The 6,835-nt window shown below is 39.0% G+C and overlaps 1 pseudogene; it reads right to left on the bottom strand.

The window, feature by feature from the left end:
- Positions 1-5,631: 5,631 nt before the first annotated feature.
- LOC109690562 (serine/threonine-protein phosphatase PGAM5, mitochondrial pseudogene) lies at positions 5,632-6,424 on the bottom strand (annotated as a pseudogene).
- Positions 6,425-6,835: the final 411 nt, after the last annotated feature.

The raw sequence follows: 6,835 nt of genomic DNA on the forward strand, positions 1-6,835 counted from the left end.
TAAACACAGCAGAATATGTGCAAATAAGAATATAATCAGTGATGTGACAAATCTTTATCCTTAGAGGATGATTTTTTTAAATTGTTCAGTGTTAATCAGAGTCAAGACTAAAGAATGGAATGGATAACCAAGCTTCATATTTTATCAGTTTTTATTAGTGTATATTAATTGTACAAAATAATGGGTTTCATTATGACATTTCCACACATGTATATAAAGTACTTTGATCAGACCTCTCTTCTCTTTTTTTTGGTTTTTTTTTTGCACTGCTGGGGATCAAACCCAGGGCCTTGAAGCATGCTAGGTAAATGTGCTACCATTGAGCTATATCCCCAGCCAATCAAACCTTTCTTGAAGCTGTTCTCTGTCTGGATTTCTGTTGTCACTGACTTTGTTAGGACCTGCAACATCTCCAACCCAGGTTATATCCCTAGTCTGCCAACAGCTCTTGCCTTCAGTTTTCTTACCTGCTGAAATTGCCACCACAATGACTTCTTCAAAGTTATGTAATTCCCACTCCTTTATTTGAAAGTACTTCAATAGTATTTCAAAGCCTTTATAATAAAAAGTCTGAACCCCCTGGTATGGAATTCACCTGAATTCTTTGCAAAGAAGGCATTTTCATAATGTCCTAATTAGAATAATTTTTTTCTCTCTGCTCCTTGAACATATTGTACACACTTATGTTACATACACTAATTGTGTTTCATCTTAGTTATGTTTCCCTAATAAAGTCATGGCAGAGAGGAAAAGTACCATGTCTAATTACTCCTTGAATCCTTGCCTATACCATACCACCTGGATTATTCTATTGAGGGACCCTGGAGTGTGCTGCTGAAGCAATAAATGAAAGAAGATATTTCCTTAATGTGGCTTACGAAGGGCTCTTAGACCATTTCCAAAGAGGAATTGAAAATACTCTGAGTGATAAACTACACCCAGATGATTTGGTTCTGGTATTGTTTCCTGAAACTCTTGATCTTACAGAGCAGTGCTATCATTAGAACTTTCTGCAATGCTAGAAATGCTCCGTTGAGCCACAGATAATCACATGGCTTTTGAGCACTTGAAATGTGGCTATTACATGCAATTAGGAATTTTGATTTTGTTTTTATTTAACTTATATCTCAGTAGCCACATGTGACTTCACCAATGGACAGTACAGCTCTAGTGTTGCATCTCAGCTACAAAAGACACCTCTGAATTACTAGCACCTTAACTAGTGAGAGTCACTGTATCTTAACCTCTTTTTTCAGAATATATGCAAGCTAATCTTCACCAAAGTAATGAGGGCAGTTCTAAAATAGCTCTTATAACAAGCCTAAAAACTACATAGTTTCTTCCTCATTTTTAATACTGTTTTCAGAAGAGTTTGCATTTATGGGTGAAATGAACTACATTTAGATAAATCTTATTTTAGCCCACTGCTATAGAGAAATGTCCTAAACTAGAAGAAAATACTAATAGTAGTAAATACTGTAATGGCTATCTATGTTGTCAAGTTGATTTTGGATACTCTCTTTAGACACAACCAATGGATTAAATATATATATTATATAATTTAATATATATTCAATATATAGTATATAAAGACATATATTCAATATACATAATCAAGAAGAATATATTTCTTTTCAAGCTGTATATATATATGTATATATAACTAATGTATACTTAAAAGTTTCTGTTTGATAAACTAGTTCTACAGAAACGTGAAATTCTCCTAATAGTCTTACCTAGATATATTGAGAACTTGTAAATCTTAACTCTAGTTCTAAGTATTTCTTACTCATGACAGATGAAACAGCAGTGAAATAATAAATGGCACATCAGAAACATCCTGTGCATGGTATACCTATTTAAAATTTTCTTGAGAGTTAAAAAAAAAATCCCTGTATGTTCTAAGGTTACCTGAAGATACCAAAATGAATCAGAATGACAAACGTTCATCTTTAGTCTTGTTAAGAGAACCCTGATTTGGAGTTGACCCAGAGTGGCTCAAGTGGTAAGTGTTGGCCTAGCAAGCATGAAGGTCTGATAAGTCCCATTTCCACCAAAGAGAGAGAGAGATGAGACACACACACAGAGAACCCTGATTTAATTTCAAATGGTAATATGCTCAATTAAAGGTGTTTTTTCCTCTGGATTTTCTTGTAGCTAGAAGTGGCCATATGACATAATTCTGGTCAGTGAGGTATAAGTGTTTAAGGGAAAGTATTTGCTACTGTATTATGCCTGAAATGAGAATATAATATTGGGGTATGGTGCTACAATCTTTAGAAGGAAGATTCCTGAAACATTTCTTGTTTTGTGAGCAAAATAAATTTTCTGTCATTTTCATGTAAACATATTCCTATTACACTCAGCACACACATCCAAACTTGTAGGGGACTTTTGTCTTAATTCATCCCCAAACTAGTCAATTGATTGAATTTCTACTGTTTTAACCTATTGTTTCAAAGCACAACCTTAATCAAGTAAAATGTCTATATTTGTATCTAACATTATGGTTAATAATTCAGGAAATGCAATAACCTTTATAAAAGCATGAACTTTCTTCTTCAGCACTAGAAAAGATGCTTCTATATTTTTTGACTGCAAGTAACTGGGAAGAATAAAATTATGAGTCATGAAAATTGGCTTTAGTTCTGTCACTTCTAATTTTTAACTAATTATGTGGTTTTAGCAAAATCACTCTTTGAATTAGTTTCCTTATCCTTGAATGGGTGTTGTGAAGGAAAATGAGAAAACATACAAAAGGGCTTCGATAACTACAGTGCATTTTAATACATCTAACTTAATGAGCACGGCTGGGTACCAGAGGTTTTGCTAAGTATTTTAAATGAATTGTTCTATGTATTCTCACAAACCCACTTTGAGTATTGCTGTTGTAGCAGGGACTTATCCCCATTTTATAAATGGGAAAATCACTATTGTATTGTTTGTTCATATTTATCTTACTCCCCAACTTCATTGAGGAACTATAATTGGCAGGTAAAATTATATAGATTTAAGGTATACAATGTGATGTCTTGATATTTTTGTATACGCACACCTTGTGAAATGATTACCAGTCAACCTAATTACATATCCATCACTTCACATAATTACTTTTTTGAGTGTAACGAGAACATTTATGATCTATCATCTTAGCAGTTTTCAAATATATTATACAGTATTATTAACTGTAATTGTAGAGTTGTTTAATGAACTTCCATGTTACATGTTAGCCCTCTAGAACTTACTTGTTATGGTTTGAAAGTGCTCCTCAAGTTCTTTTGTCAGAAGCTTCATCATAATGAGGTGATTAGGCCATTAGGGCTCTCGTGGACTCTGCCCTCATGAGTAGATGAATGCAGTTATTGTGGGCATATGTTCCTATAATTGCTCCTTTTGCCCTCCCTCTCTCTCTCCTCTGTTTGCCCTTCCACATTTTGTCATGGGATGATACAGCAAGAAGGCTTTTAACAGATGCCAATGCCTTGATCTTGGACTTCGCAGCTTGCAGAGTTGTGAATCAATGAATTTCTGTTCTTTAAATTTTTCAGTCTATAGTATTCTGTTACAGCAGCACAAAAAAAGGACTAGGGCATTTTATCTGCATAAGTGAAACTTTATCCCCTTTAGCCACCATTTCCCCTACCCATGCAATCCACTGTTTTACTCTGCTTCTAGGAGGTTAGTGTCTTTAGAATCTACATATAAGTGAGGATTATACAGTGTTTGCCTTTCTGTACCTAGCTTATTTCATCTAGCATGTCCTCTGTGTTCATCCATATTGTCCCAAATGTATTTCCTTCCTTTTAAAGTCTGAATGATATTTGTGTGTGTGAGAAAGATTTTCTTCATCCATTCATCTTTCCATGGACCTTTAGGTTGATTCCACTCCTTAACTGTCATAAATAACACTGCCATAAACAGAGAAATGCAAATATCTCCTTAAAATGCCTTAGAAGTGGGACTGTTGGTTCATATGATAGTTATATTTTTAAATTTTAATGAAATTCCAAAATGGCTGTACCAGTTTACATTCCTACCACCAGCATATACAAGTATTCTCTTTTCTCTACCTCTTCACTTACATATGCTATTTATGTTATTTTTGTCTTTTTTGATAATCATTCTAGCAGGTATTATTATGATTTTAACTATCATTTTCCTTCTGATTAGTAATTTTGAGCATTTTTTGATATACTTTTTGGCCATTCACATATTCTTCTTTTTTTGAGATAGAGTCTTGCTATGTTACCAAGGATGGCCTTGAGCTCACTATGTAGCCAGGCTGGCAATCCTCCTGCTATAGCTGCCTAGTGCTAGGATTATAGGCATGCAGCAGCACAGCCCTGACTTATATTTATGTCTTTTTCATGTCCTCTCAACCAGTACTGAAGAAGATTCTCAAAGGGATCCTACACAAAGAAGAGGAAGATAAATGCAACCAGGATAATAGAGGAAAAAACAAGCCCCAGTAGATGAGTAGATTAACAAATGAGAACAAGGAAACAAGTAAACACCACAAAACAGCAAATGATAGGAAATACTACATACCTCTGGATATTAACGCTGAATGTTAATGGTCTCAATTCTCCAATCAAATGACATAAAATGTCATGTTGGATTTATTTTTTTTTTACTTTTGAAAAAACACTAAAATTTTATTACATAGTTATTTCCAAAGAGGACAGAGAAATGGATCAAATATCTCAGTTCATTGTATTGAGTACAGAAAATGCTCAAGAGCATTTCCACTTTGTAGAAATTATACTTTTTAAATTAACAAAATTTGGGATAGACTTCTCATTTCTAAATTTTTTAACCCAAAAGCTTAACAGTAGTAGAAGTGGGCCTCACTATGCAGCCCAGGCTGACCTCAAGTTTGAGGTCCTACTGCTGCCTCAGCCTCCCAACTGCTGAGTTTATGGTGAGCCACCAGGCCCAGCTAGTTTGGGATATTTCACTGGCTCCAGAGATCTGTCTACAGGGCTGTCACCTACCCACCACCTTTCTCAGTAAGGAGCAAGCCACAGCTGCTCTGCAGCCTCATTTCCTCCCTCACAGCTCAGGTTCACCTCTGCGGGTGATCAGCCCTTGTGTCCCTCAGTGAGTTCAAACACAGCAACATCGGATCTCTTAACTCTGGTTTACAAAGCAAGAACCCAGGTGAGGAAAACCTTCGACAAATATTTAAATGACCAGTTTTCAGAAATTAGAATGTATGAAGAAGCAAAAAGAGCTGTGAACAAAACCATCGTCTTGCCTGACTGGCTTTCTGTCAGAGCTTGTGGGTTGCTCAGCCACTGTGGTCAGGATCTTCTGAGGTCACCTGAGGGCACAGCAAGATGAGGCCTGTTTAGTCCTCAGGAAGGCCCTCCTGCCTGAGAAGGTTCTCACCACACACCCCACAGGATTGTCCTGGCAGGCATATAAGGTAGAAAAGCTTACAATCAGGCCATTGACTAGAATGTTCCTTTTTTTCAGCCTAGGCCAGAAACAGGTATCCAAACACGGCATGTGAGACATTTGCACACTTTCCCGACATCCTCTTCCTCAAGACACAAAAGGAAACCGCAGCGCTGCCTGGACAAGGAAGGAAGGCTGCCAGCTGAGAGGGTGGTCTTGCAGGTAGCCTCAAGACCGGGTGATTTTGTCAGGGCATGAATCCTGTGTCCCCTAGGGCCCTGAGTGCCACATGGCCATTGGGTCGGATCACTAGGTGAGTGATGCTGCCATTGTTGAGGAAGAGGCGGAGCCAACCTTCTGTAGGAAACTGCAGGGCTCTGCACACGATGTAGCGGATGACATTGGCGTGGCATATGAAGACCTCGTAGCTGTCCTCCTGCTTGCCGTCTGCCCTGTGGATGTAGTTCCGGAAGGCGGCCTCAATCCGTGCTCCATCTTCCTAATACAGCACAGCCTCTGGCTTCCAGTGAGACGCGGGCGGGTCGGGCTCGATGGGCGCACCTTCCCGCAGCAGGTCTGTGCTGACTCTAGAGACACCTGGCAGGTGCTTGCTGATGATGTCCGTAGTCTCCAGGACACGCGTCATGGAGGAGTGGACGATTTTACTAAACTTCAACCCCAAGCTTGCAAGTCCGAGCCCTGTGAGTTCGGCCTGTTCCCGACCCAGTGGGGTCAGAGTGCGGTCCTTTTCCAGGGAGCCATCCACACGGTACTGGGAGTGCCTGATGAGGAAGATGGTGCCTTGTGGCCTTGGCTTTGTAGTGGTCCAGCCTGAACGCCAGCTCTTCCTCTCCAGATTCCACATCCTCTTCGGCAGGTTGATCAGAGACAGTGGCTCTCGCCTGTCCCAGTTGGGGTCCCAGACGCACTTGGCTCAGCGTCCCCGCCAGCGCACGGCGAAGAGCACCGCGGCCGAGCCTCCCACCAGGCCGCCTTCCGCGCCGCACCACGGCGTGCCCCTCATGTTGGATTTAAAAGCAAGACATGAACATTTGTTGCCTACAAGAAAATATATCTCACAAAGAGAAACATTGGCTTAGGATGAAAGGATGGAAAAAGATTTTCCAAGCAAATACACCCAGAAAGCAGGCAGGAGTAGCTGTACTCATATATGATAACACAGACTTCAAGCTAAAGTTAGAAAAAACAGAAAAAGTCACTTCATATTAATAAAGGGAAGAATTGATCAAGTGGTGATAGTTGTTAACATACATGCACCAAACGTTGGTAAACCCAATTTCATTTAAAAAAAGTACTGGGCTTACAAGCACAGATAGACCCCAACACAGTAATAGCGGAAGACTACAATACCCCATTTTCACCAATAGATAGCTTATCCAGACAATCAGCTAAGAAACTTCAGAATTAAATGACA

This window comes from Castor canadensis, chromosome 7 (genome assembly GCF_047511655.1).
Source record: "Castor canadensis chromosome 7, mCasCan1.hap1v2, whole genome shotgun sequence".
In the NCBI taxonomy this organism is placed as follows: Eukaryota; Metazoa; Chordata; class Mammalia; order Rodentia; family Castoridae; genus Castor; species Castor canadensis.